Below are 13707 nucleotides of genomic sequence, written 5' to 3'. Positions count from 1 at the left end.
GTAAATGTGGGAAATATTGCCCTCTGTGAGGTAATGGAAGGAATTTCTTTGTTACATAAAGGACAGAAAAGGCAAGGAAGAAGTGAACACAACAAAATGACAGAAGATAAGCAGAGACATCATTTAGCCAACAAAGGTCTGTATAGTCAAAGCTATGGTTTTTCCAGCAGTCACGTATGGATGTGAGAGTTGGACCATAAAGAAGGCTGAGCACTGAAGAAAGGATGCTTTTGAACTGTGGTGCTGGAGATGACTCTTGGGAGTCCCCTGGATGGCAAGGAGATCAAACCAGTCAATCCTAAAGGAAATTAACCCTGAATATTCATTAGAAAGACTGATCCTGAAGCTGAAGCTCCAATACTTTGGCCACCTCATGCAAAGAGTTGACTCACTGGAAAAGACGCTGATGCTGCGAAGATTGAGGGCAGAAGACAGGGGCGACAGAGGATGAGATGGTTGGATGGCATCACTGACTCGACGGACATGAGTTTGAGCAAGCTCCAGGAATTGGTGAAGAACAAAGAAGCCTGGTGTGCTGCAGTCCATGGGGTTGCAGAGTCGGACACACTGAGCAACTGAACAATAGTTACAGGTAGAGGAAATATAACCCCTTCTTTTGTAGTCCTCAAATCTTCAAGAAAATATAAGCTCCATATCCATACCATTGGGTGGGAGACAGTCTCTCCTAAGAACAGCAGAGCACAGAACTAGAGCGAGGAGGTAAATAAGGGAAAGCAACAAATACATGGAGGAGGCATTAGGCTGTTAATAGCTACTGAATGGAAAGAGCATATCATTTCCTCCTTTGAGAATCAAATCTGTCATTAAATAAATAAGTGGGGAATTAGCCTACCATGCCCCTTCCCCTTTTTTTCCCCATATCGTTCCTCAAATTCTTATCTATCATTTTCCCACAGTTCTAAAAGAAGAAAGGTGAAATCACTAGGACAAAACTTATCTGCTACTATGTTTCAAAACATTACAAAACATCATTGTTTTCCTCAGAGATAAACTAAATCTTTATTTCAACAATTAGAATACAAACACTTACAATAACCTAATGCCAAATGCATAAGGAAGAATGACCACACAATCATTTATCATTGAGTTGACACACCGAATTGATCAAACTGCTGGTGGGCGGGATAAAAAGGAAAGAAAGGAAAGCTAGGAAAACTCAACAGATCTAAAAACAGTACAGTAGAAATAAGATTCTAAAAAAAAAGAAAGAAATAAGATTCTAAGAGATTAGACTTTTCATATTGTATTTTCATCTTCCAACAACACAAGAGAAGACTCTACACATGGACTTCACCAGATGGTTAACACCAAAATCAGATTGATTATATTCTCTGCAGCAAAAGATGGAGAAGCTCTATACAGTCAACAAAAAACAAGACCAGGAGCTGACTGTGGCTCAGATCATGAACTCCTTATTACCAAATTCAGACTGAAATTGAAGAAAACAGGGAAAACCGCTAGACCATTCAGGTATGACCTCAGTCAAATCCCTTATGATTATACAGTGGAAGTGAGAAATAGATTTAAGGGACTAGATCTGATAGATAGAGTGCCTGATGAACTATGGAATGAGGTTCATGACATTGTACAGAAGACAGGGATCAAGGCCATCCCCATGGAAAAGAAATGCAAAAAAGCAAAGTGGCTGTCTGCGGAGGCCTTACAAATAGCTGTGAAAAGAAGAGAAGCGAAAAGCCAAGGAGAAGAGGAAAGATATAAACATGTGAATGCAGAGTTTCAAAGAATAGCAAGAAGAGATAAGAAAGCCTTCTTCAGCGATCAGTGCAAAGAAATAGAGGAAAAGAACAGAATGGGAAAGACTAGAGATTTCTTCAAGAAAACTAGAGATACCAAGGGAACATTTCATGCAAAGATGGTCTCGATAAAGGACAGAAATGGTATGCACCTAACAGAAGCAGAAGATATTAAGAAGAGCTGGCAAGAATACACAGAAGAACTGTACAAAAGGATCTTCATGACCCGGATAATCACGATGGTGTGATCACTCATCTAGAGCCAGACATCCTGGAATGTGAAGTCAAGTGGGCCTTAGAAAGCATCACTAGGAACAAAGCTAGTGGAGGTGATGGAATTCCAGTGGAGCTGTTTCAAATCCTGAAAGATGATGCTGTGAAAGTGCTGCACTCAATATGCCAGCAAGTTTGGAAAACTCAGCAGTGGCCACAGGACTGGAAAAGGTCAGTTTTCATTCCAATCCCAAACAAAGGCAATGACAAAGAATGCTCAAAGTACCGCACAATTGCACTCATCTCACATGCTAGTAAATCAATGCTCAAAATTCTCCAAGCCAGGCTTCAGCAATACATGAACCGTGAACTCCCTGATGTTCAAGCTGGTTTTAGAAAACAGAGAGGAACCAGAGATCTAATTGCCAACATCCGCTGGATCATGGAAAAAGCAAGAGAGTTCCAGAAAAACATCTACTTCTGCTTTGTGGACTATGCCAAAGCCTTTGGCTGTGTGGATCACGATAAACTGTGGAAAATTCTGAAAGAGATGGGAATACAGACCACCTAACCTGCCTCTTGAGAAAGCCAAATGCAGGTCAGGAAGCAACAGTTAGAAGTGGACATGGAACAACAGACTGGTTCCAAATAGGAAAAGGAGTACATCAAGGCTGTATATTGTCACGCTGCTTATTTAACTTATATGCAGAGTACATCATGAGAAATGCTGGACTGGAAGAAACACAAGCTGGAATCAAGATTGCTGGGAGAAATATCAATAACCTCAGATATGCAGATGACACCACCCTCATGGCAGAAAGTGAAGAGAAACTAAAAGCCTCTTGATGAAAGTGAAAGAGGAGAGCGAAAAAGTTGGGTTAAAGCTCAACATTCAGAAAACAAAGATCATGGCATCCGGTCCCATCACGTCATGGGAAATAGATGGGGAAACAGTGGAAACAGTGTCAGACTTCATTTTGGGGGGCTCCAAAATCACTGCAGATGGTGTCTGCAGCCATGAAATTAAAAGACGCTTACTCCTTGGAAGAAAAGTTATAACCAACCTCGATAGTATATTCAAAAGCAGAGACATTACTTTGACAACTAAGGTCCGTCTAGTCAAGGCTATGGTTTTTCCTGTGGTCATGTATGGATGTGAGAGTTGGACTGTGAAGAAGGCTGAGCGCCAAGAATTGATGCTTCTGAACTGTGGTGTTGGAGAAGACTCTTGAGAGTCCCTTGGACTGCAAGGAGATCCAACCAGTCCATTCTGAAGGAGATCAGCCCTGGGATTTCTTTTGGAAGGAATGATGCTAAAGCTGAAAATCCAGTACTTTGGCCACCTCATGTGAAGAGTTTACTCACTGGAAAAGACTTGATGCTGGGAGGGATTGGGGGCAGGAGGAGAAAGGGACGATAGAGGATGAGATGGCTGGATGGCATCACTAACTCGATGGACATGATTCTGAGTGAACTCCGGGGGTTGGTGATGGACAGGGAGGCCTGGCGTGCTGCGATTCATGGGATTGCAAAGAGTTCGACACAACTGAGTGACTGAACTGAACTGATCAGTTAGTATCCTGGATCTTACATATCTCATTTTGTACTCAAAACAGCATATGACAGGAGTTACCTACCTTATTATCTCTATTTTATAAGGAAAATACAAAGATTCTCATGACTAAGTTACTTATCTAGAGATATACACCAAATAAGAACACAGTTGAAATCTAAATGCAGGCACTATACCTCCCAAAACCCTTCTCACATCTTCTAAACTATACTGTATTTTATTAGCATACACAAAGTGATGTACATGTTTTCAAAGACTTAAGATCACTATTATATTCATCATTTTCTGAAAATAGATTACAACATTGCATATGAATTATGATGCAAAATCATTAATACTTAGCTATTCAGAAATGAGCATGACTAAGGACACATGGCTTTAAAAGTAATAAACGCAAGAGCCCAGGATAGGAAAAGTTAAGCAACAGCTATATGATACACTTAACTGCCTTGGGAATTAATGTCAATACTGCAGACAAAGATTTTTAAGTAAGTGACATTAAATATGGGTGATATATATACATATACTATAAACAGCTAACTCCTTAAAAGTAAAATTAAGTAAAGGGTAAAATTAAGTTTATTTAACATTTAAAGAAAAGGGAAAGAAAGTTTAGTCGCTCAGTCGTGTCCAACTCTTTGCGACCCCATAGACTGTAGCCTATCAGGCTCCTCTGTCCATGGGATTTTCCAGGCAAGAGTACTGGAGTGGGTTGTCATTTCCTTCTCCAGAGGATCTTCCCGACCCAGGTATCGAACCCAGGTCTCCCACATTGTAGGCAGACACTTTACCATCTGAGCCACCAAGGAAGAATGAAAGTAGAAGAATGAAAGCCACATTTAAAGAATTAAAGTAAATAGCTGAAATACTATTTACACCCAACCTGTGATATGTTCCTGAATTATATTAATCATTATGCAACCATATCACTAAGGAGAAGAGGAAAAAAATCTCCAAATTTTCTAAACGTGGTAGCATTTTCTTAAAAATGAAATGCTATAGCAAGTGGAATTATAGTTGTGGAATGCAAGCCAATTTATGATGAACACCTATGGCAAATTTAAGGTTTTGCAAGGAAAAGTGAAAGTGAAGTCGCTCAGTCATGTCCACCTCTCTGCACTGTAGCCTACTAGGCTCCTCCATCCATGGGATTTTCAAGGCAAGAGTACTGGAGTGGGGTGCCATTTCCTTCTCCAGGGGATCTTCCCAACCCAGGGATCAAAGCCAGGTCTCCTGAGTTGTAGGCAGACACTTTTAACATCTGAGCCACCATGGAAGTCCTTTTGCAAGGAAAAAGATGAACCAAATATTATTCTCTTAGAATGTACTTTTTAACCAAAAGAAATATAAACATATTTAAGAAATATTAATGAATAAGAAATTAACTTGTCAGTTTAATTTTAGACTTCATTTAACACCCCCCCCCCAAGAAACATGGCAAGTCTTTAATAAAACCTGTTTATAAGAAATCATTTCCTTACAGATAAGAATAAATTTCTAATGTCATTAGGTGGCAAAGTATTCATACTAAAAGAAAGTACCTGCACATTTTGGTTGGAGAAGGCAATGGCAACCCACTCCAGTACTCTTGCCTGGAAAATCCCATGGACAGAGGAGCCTGGTAGGCTGCAGTCCATGGGGTCGCTAGCAGTCAGACACGACTGAGTGACTTCACTTTCACTTTCATGCCTTGGAGAAGCAAATGGCAACCCACACCAGTGTTCTTGCCTGGAGAATCCCAGGGACAGAGAAGCCTGGTGGGCTGCCGTCTCTGTGGTCGCACAGAGTCGGACACGACTGAAGCGACTTAGCAGCAAACAGCACATTTTGGTAAGAAAACCTCATATTTCCCATGTGCAATATCATGACGATTTGAAGGTATCTGTCTTTTATAAGGCTACAAAGCAGGATACAGAAATGAAATATGCAGTTGAGACCATAAAATAAAAAGGACTCTTCATCACTCTTCTCTGTTCAATACTCTCTAGCAAATAAGTTACAGAAAATTTAAAAAAAAAAAGGATGGTAATTGATCTACTGATCATGAGGAAAGCAACATTGATATTAACATAATGATAATAATAGTGAGAGGTTCAACTCGTTTTTAAAAAGTGAAGCTGTGATTTTTAAACACTAAAGCAATCTTATACAGGTAGAAGCAGAACAAATTATTGAAAGAGATTATTCCATACATAGACATGACCAGGGCTAGCCTAGTCACTCAGTGAAGGTGATACTGTTCTCCACAAAATAAAAACTAGAAGTGGAAAAGTAGAAGTAAGGTGGGGAATAGTAACTTCATTAAAATATTTTGTGCCACTTAGTATATATTTTATAACAACAATACATTTGTATCCTAGATTACCAACAAGCATAACCAAATAGAATGATAAAATCAAAGACAGTCTGAATGACCCTTTGCCTTCCTCAGACTGATTACTAATTGCAGAATAATAGACAAGATAAAGACAAAAAATAAAATTTAAAACCTGAAAAAGACTTTACCTTTCCAGATAGGAAAGTCCAGGAAACTTATACAACGCAAAAATAAAGACATATACTACAAAGGAAAAAAAAATTGATAATTAAATATAAAATGGATGAAAACCAGTATCCTTATAATGTGAAGTTTGGACTAGAGAAAAATGAGTAAAACTAAGATGCTTGAACATTCTAGAAAGGCAGATATTTAAGTACACACTATCCTATGAACAAACAGCATAATTAATTCCTAAAATCATTGACTAAAAAACTTAAAATAGTTGGCTGTGTATCTCAGGGAGTAGATTAATTAATTAATTCACCATTACTTTAAAAAACTGACTTGCGAGTGTTTAAAATCTTTTACCATGACTACTAAGCAACCCTTCCCAGACTCTAAAAACAACTCCACAGTTTAATATATTTTAAATTATGTATGTAGTATTTATATATTTGTGTATAAATACTTTTACACATGTTGGGACTTTAGGCAATAGTATTCACTGACACTAAATCATGAATGTTAAGAGTTCAGTGTAGTAAGTGAACAATATAAGTCCAATATAGATGGATAAATATATATATATATATATCTACAGACAAATTTTTAAAATAAAGGACACTACGACAAAAGTTGGAGAACCATCATGAATACAAAATTTTAAGGTGCACGCAATTCCGCAATGGGCTTTGAATGACAGAAGTTTTTAAATCTACCTACTACTGCTGGGTCCAACCCGGCAGCTGCGGCAAGTGGTGGTGGTGAATCAGAAGGAAGCGGCAGCTGCACATACTCTCTGGCAGCAGAATAAATGCAGTCTCTGTCCCCCAATGAATTCTCTCTCAGGGCCTCCCTTGACACAGAAGGCAGAGAGAGTGAGCCGTGAAAAAGAAAGCCTGAAGCAGCTGCCTGAGTCATTCAGGATGCTTGCTGTACCTCTCACACTCAGACTTGTGTCTGAGTGTCATGTTCCATAGGCCATGCAAAACTCTGTAGGAGGCCCCCACTATATGAAAGTCACCACAGAGTCATTCAGACACTTGAGCTAAAAGCCTTGCCATTTTCTCAGATTATTATTCTCCTCGTGCAATCTGTTGCCAAATCCTACTAATTCTATCTCTTAAATCTCTCTTGAATTCATTCTCTTAACTCCATCCTCCCTGTTTAGATGTCTCTATTTTAGGCTGTCTTTTTTTTTTTTTTAAATTTTGGTCTGCTCAAATACATCTCTACACTGCTGCATTCATAAGTGTTTTTCTAAAATGCAAATCTGAATATGTTCCCCATGAAAGGTTCTTCAAAAATTGCCTCTTACTAAAATTATATGGTCTCGAGTCCAGCTACAGAGAAAACAGTAGTTTTTCAACCTTGCTTTAAGACACAAAGAAATAAAAAGAGGAAACCATGCATCATTCAAAGTACTTAATATGGCAAATAAGACTCTTCATGATCTGGATCCCAATTAGTTTCTTGTCAATCTGTTACAAATTGTGCTCTAATCAGACTGAACTACTTGAACAAAATTCTATCAAAGGCATCATGCTCTTCAAAGCTCTCCCCTCCTCTAACAGAATGGTCTATGCATGCTACTGTGCGGTACTGTGCTCAGTTGCTCAACTGTGTCCAACTCTTTGTGACTGCATAGACTGTAGCCCACCAGTCGCTGCCCATGGAATTTTCCAAGCAAGAAAACTGGAGTGGGCTGCCATTTCCTCCTCCAGGGGATCTTTTTGACCCAGGGATCAAACCCAGCCTGCACTGGCAGACTGACTCTTTACTACAGAGCTACCTGGAAAGCCCACTCATGCTACCAGCAGACCCCAATTTATCCTTTTATTCTACTGTCTCTCTCAAGGCTTTTTTAACCCTCTTCCATATAACTGTGTGGTTGTTTACAGGACAATGTCTCTCTCTGGAAGTCAGCTTCTGAGAGAGGAACCACAGATGACTGGTGTTCATAATTTTAGCACTCTGCACAATTAAACCTAATATACCTCAGGAAGTTGAAGAATCTTGGCACTTGGCAATATCATGACTGTCAGTCAGCTATACCTTTAGTTTTCTTACAGGTAAAAAGTCATTCCAGAAATATATGTGCCCTCAAGGCAAGGTGAGATGGGGTGGAATGTGGTGAGGTAGAAAAATAAAAATGAGTAAGACTTAGAAAAACTTATAATTCAGAAGGAAAAACAGACTCAGAAAGATAAGATGCTTAGTAGTAAGTATTTTGAGGGAGAATGTCTTCTTCAGCAGATACTCTGGAATCACTGATGACAGTGTTTGTAACACAGCCAATATTAACACTGCCTCAATTACCTATAATTTTGACCTGGAAAAGTAATTATGGAGCCAGTTTTGCTTTACCAAGGCATGTTATATTTTTCTGACCTCTGAATGCAAACATTTTGAGTTTGAAGACTGAAACAAAATTTAGACCTTTTGGTGTTAGAACGTTATGCATTTCAAGCTGAAAAAGGTCTCTGTCAAAATGTTTCCTGGCTTAGGAATCAGAGACTGTCTTGGATCCTAAACATAATAAATATTTATTTTAAGACTTCATTATAAATTGACAGAAAAGATGTGAAGTGTTTCCCTATATTTTTCATATTTAAAATCAAACATTCCTCAAACGTAACATAAACCTCTAATACTCACCATTACTACTCCAGAAAGGCTCAAAAGCTAAAAACGTGATCAGGAAATGAAGACTACTCCAGAAAGGCTCAAAAGCTAAAAACGTGATCAGGAAATGAAGAGACAATATTCTCAGGTCAAGAAAAAGTTCAGAACTCAATAATCACCTAGCTTTGCTTACAGTAAGAATTACTGAAGATGACAAGCAACACATACAGTATCCAACAGAGAAGGATATTTTTTTCAACAAGTGATATTAGGACAATTGGGTATCTATCTGCAAAAAGATGAACCTGGACTCATATCACATACCATACACAAAAATTAACATAGATCAGAGGTCCAAATGCAAAAGGTAAAACTATAAAACATTTAAAAGAAAACACAATAGGAAATCTTCACGGCCTTCAGTTAGACAAAGGTGTCTTAGACATGATACCAAAAGAATGATCCACAAAAGAAAAAATAGAGTAAACTCAACTTTTTCAAAATTCAATGTGCTTATGCCACGAAAGAAAATGAAAATATAAACTACACTACGGTCGAAAATACGGACTAAATATATATTTTTTTAATGGTCAGGAATTCCCTGGTAATCCAGTGGTTAGGACTTTGAACTTTCACTGTGAAAAGCGAGGCTTCAATCCCTGGTCTGGGAACTAAGATCCCGTAAGCCATCCAGTGAGGTCAACAATTATAAAAAGAACTGATATCCAGAAAATGTAAGGAATTCTTATAACTTAATAAGATAAATGACCAGTTTTTTAAATAGGCAAAAGATGTAAATAAATATTTCAATCAAGAAGATATTTGAATGGTTAATAAGGATATAAAAAGATGCTCAACATCATTATTTATTACAGAAATATGAATTAAATTCACAATGGGATACTGTTTTCACCCATTAGATTGGTTACAATAAAAATGGCAAGTAATACTGTCTTTGGACCATGCACACACCTGGGTAAAAGGGCAACTGTTTCTCAAAAATTTATCTTATTTTGGGGATTGAAAATGTTTTGTACCTTTCCGAAAGCTAAACAGAAGCCCACCCACTTCCTCCTAACATCTACCCATACCTTCCACACATGTTAACAAAAAACTTTTTTGAGACAGATACTATTGTATAGTACAGGGAACTCTATTCAATACTCCGTAATGACCTAAATGGGAACAGAATCTTATGAAGAGTGAAGTTATGTTTGTGTATTACTGACTCACTTTGCTGAACAGCATAAACTAACACAACATTGTAAATGAACTATATTTCAATAAAAATTAATTTATAAGTATATAAATAAGACAGATAATAATAAATGATGCCAAACATGAAGAAAAATGGGAACCCTTATGCTATTGAAAATGTTAAAAGGTACAGCCTTTTTGGAAATCAGTTCCTATACCTATTCCTAGGTGAAAGTCAAAGTGTTAGTCGCTCAGTAGTGTCTGACTCTTTGGGATGCCATGGACTGTAGCCCACAGGCTCCTCTTTCCATGGGATTCTCCAGGCAAGAATACTGAAGTGGATTGCTGCCGGGGGCCAGCGTGAGGAATTCCGCCCATGGCAAAGGTCATGAGGAAGGAGGCTTGGCATACGCAAAGGCGTGATCAAGCCTCAGGAAACCCCCTGTTCCCAAGCATCTAACCCCAAAACCAGAGTCTGTTTTATGCTCTCACCTACACCTCTGACTTTACGGGGGGCTCTCCCCATAACCGTTTCTCTCGGAGAAGGAGTAAACGTGCAGCTCCAAGGCAATAAAATTCTTGGGCGCGACAAGAGTGTTTCAGCTTACGGACTCCTCTGAAGGTTATCTAGCCCACCTGCATAGGTTCGTCCGGCCACATGTGATTGTCTACAGCCTCCTAACCTGAGAGGCACGAGATGTTTTAGACTTACTAAAGGCAAATTCTTTTGGGGAGTTGGAAATTATTAGTATAGTGTGTTGGTTAGGAATTATATTGGTGAAGGGTTCTTCATTTGTTGTTTCAATAATTGCTGCTAATTCCCTGCTCTGGGTGGGACAAGGATGTCTCAGGTCAAACCTCTCTGCTGACAGACTAGCTTGTGTGACAGCATTATCCATACTCCTGCCACATGATTGTTTACTACCTCTCAGCCATAAATAGCACAGAGAGTTTTGGAGTATTTTGGTAGTCTTAATTAGCATAGGACTTTTTCTTGTTGTTGAGTCAATGATTGCCGCCAGGCCTCTATATCCTTAGGCACCTGGGAATATATTAATCAATGTATTTGGAATATAGCAAAGGAAATATAGTAGTTTTTGATGTTAGCAATACTAGACTTTTTGAGTTAATGGATTTTCTCTTTTGTAATAGATCACTGTACTTTGTTATATATCACTGTGTCCTTGCTATGTAAAAATGTAGCTTTATCATATCCTAAGACTAAATAGATCTTAAGAGGAGCATTGGTGAAAGGATTTTCATTTGTTGGGCTGATGTTTGCTGCTAAATCTCCATGTTCCCTACCCTTATAATGAATATAACTAACATATAGGAGAAATAAGTATTAACCTTTAAACATATAGGAGAAATAAGTATTAACCTTTAAGCATATAGGAGAAATAAGTATTAACCTTTAAGATTAATCATGTTAACCTTGGGTTAAATAAATTCCTTTCTTGATTGTAACTCACTACACCCTCACCCTATAGGAATGCAACTTTATTTGGAGGGTGGTGCCTGGTTTAAGAAAAAACACCCTTGGAAGAAATAAGTTTTTTGGTTATCAGAAAGAAAGGATCATAAAATGTCAGCAGGTCTCACTCATGGCCAGATGATGATGTAATATTCCTAAGACCTTTTTTTTTATACATTTATGTGAAGCACCTGATTTTGATAAAGGTCAGGACTGCTGACCCCCACGTGACTCTGTATTCATCCCTATGTGTAACAAAAGGTATATAAGCAAACCCAAAAATAAAGAAATCGGATCAGTTTCCGGAAAGACTGATTCCCCCATGTCGCTTCTTTCTTGCTCCCGGTTTTTCTGGCTGAATTCCCATCTGGAGCATGGATGCTATTCCACGTAATCCAAGTTATTCAGCCTCCTTTTCTCCACTAATCTTCCTACTACACTATCCAGTTCTAATCTCTATCTGTGATTAAATATGTATTTTTCCAAAGATGCCGACTCCGTCCCCACCTTCGAATCACCCTGGATCCACCGGGGCTGGACCCCGGCAGATTGCTCTTCCCTTCTCCAGGGGACTTTCCCAATTCAGGGACAGAACCCACGTCTCCTGCATTGCAGTTAAACTCTTTACCATCTGAGCCACCAGGGAAGCCCATTCCTAGGTATACACCCCAAAGAAATGAAAACATATCCACAAGGACTTACATGTGAACATCTCATAGCAGTACTACTTACAATACCCCAAATGTGAAAACAATCTAAAAATCATCAATTGATGAATAGAAAAGATAGATAATAGATAAAATGTAGTATTTATATACATATAAGTGAAGTCGCTCAGTCGTGTCCGACTCTTTTCGACCCTATGGGGTGTAGCCTACCAGGCTCCTCCATCCGTGGGATTCTCCAGGCAAGAGTACTGGAGTGGGTTGCCGTTTCCTTCTCCAGGAGATCTTCCCAACCCAGGGATCAAACCCGGGTCTTCCGCATTGCAGGCAGACATCTATTATTCAGAAACTTAATAAAATACGCTGCTGCTGCTGCTGAGTTGCTTCAGTCGTGTCCAACTCTGTGCGACCCCAGAGACGGCAACCCACCAGGCTCCTCCGTCCCCGGGAATCTCCAGGCAAGAACACTGGAATGGGTTACCATTTCCTTCTCCAAAGCATGAAAGTGAAAAGTGAAAGTGAAGTCACTGAGTCGTGTCCAACTCTCAGCAACCTCATGGACTGCAGCCCACCAGGCTCCTCCATCCATGGGATTTTCCAGGCAAGAGTACTGGAGTGGGGTGCCATTGCCTTCTCCTTATAAAATATGCTATAATACCAATAATATGCTACATTATGAACCTCAAAACCATGAAAGAAGCCAGACACAAAATATTATATGAGTACATATTATATGATTACACTTAAATGAAATATATAGATGGGCAAATCTACAGAGGCAAAAAGGAGATAAAAACTATTGCCCACATCTGGGGATGGAAGATGGAAACTAAATGAAAACTGGAATAACAGATCTTTTGGGGATGAAAGAAATGTTCTAAAACTGGATTTTGGTCAGGATCATTACAAAACAAAAATACTCAAAAAGCAGGATTTTTTTCCCCTTTCTTCTAGACCTATCGCAATATTTTTTATTTGCTACGTAATACTGCACTTCCTTAACCATGAGGATACTTGCTGGTTGAGTATAAACCTTCACAGGCATGCAAGGGCACTCACATTCAATCCTGACCTTCCCCGTCTCTACAGCCCCGCTGGCAATGGTGGCAGCAGCAGTAACTAAGCAGAGGCAAGGAATATATAGCTGGAAAAATGTCAGACAGAGACAGGTCTATGTGGTTCCAAGCCCCAGAAGTATGCCCTGCTGTCCATCAGACTTAATTTATCAGACACAAATTCAATATAAAATAATTAAGAATTTCAAGATACAGGGCCTAGGGCCGTGTAAGACCGCACTGTTCAGACATACAAGAACCAGGAATCAATGTGTGATGACTGTGTGTATGTGTGCTCAGTTGCCCAGTCATGTCTGACTCCGCAATCCCATGGTCTGTAGCCTACCAGGCTCCCCTGTCCATGGGAGTGGGTCGCTATTTTCTACTTCAGGGGATCTTCCCGACCCAGAAATCAAATTTGCATCTCTTGTGTCTCCTGTTTTGACAGGCATATTCTTTACCACTGTGCCACCTGGGAAGCCAAGGAATTTGGCAAAGTAATTCAGAACAAAAGTGTGCTATATGTTTTAATCGCTCAGTTATGTCCTACTCTGTGACCCCATGGACTGAGGCCTGCCAGGCTCCTCTGTCCATGGAATTCTCCAGGCAAGAATACTGGAGGAGGTTCCCATTTCCTTCTCTACTGCATCT

At 39.3% G+C, this 13707-nt stretch overlaps 1 protein-coding gene across 5 annotated transcripts in view; it reads right to left on the bottom strand.

The window, feature by feature from the left end:
• The window catches only part of MNAT1 (MNAT1 component of CDK activating kinase), a 221178-nt gene that overhangs the window by 43545 nt on the left and 163926 nt on the right, over positions 1-13707 (bottom strand). The gene's annotated exons all lie outside the window — the stretch shown is intronic.

The sequence above is a fragment of the Ovis aries genome, chromosome 7, assembly GCF_016772045.2.
Source record: "Ovis aries strain OAR_USU_Benz2616 breed Rambouillet chromosome 7, ARS-UI_Ramb_v3.0, whole genome shotgun sequence".
NCBI classification, from domain to species: domain Eukaryota; kingdom Metazoa; phylum Chordata; class Mammalia; order Artiodactyla; family Bovidae; genus Ovis; species Ovis aries.
Note: the sequence above shows the minus strand (reverse complement) of the source record. Positions and strands in the feature narration are given on the sequence as shown.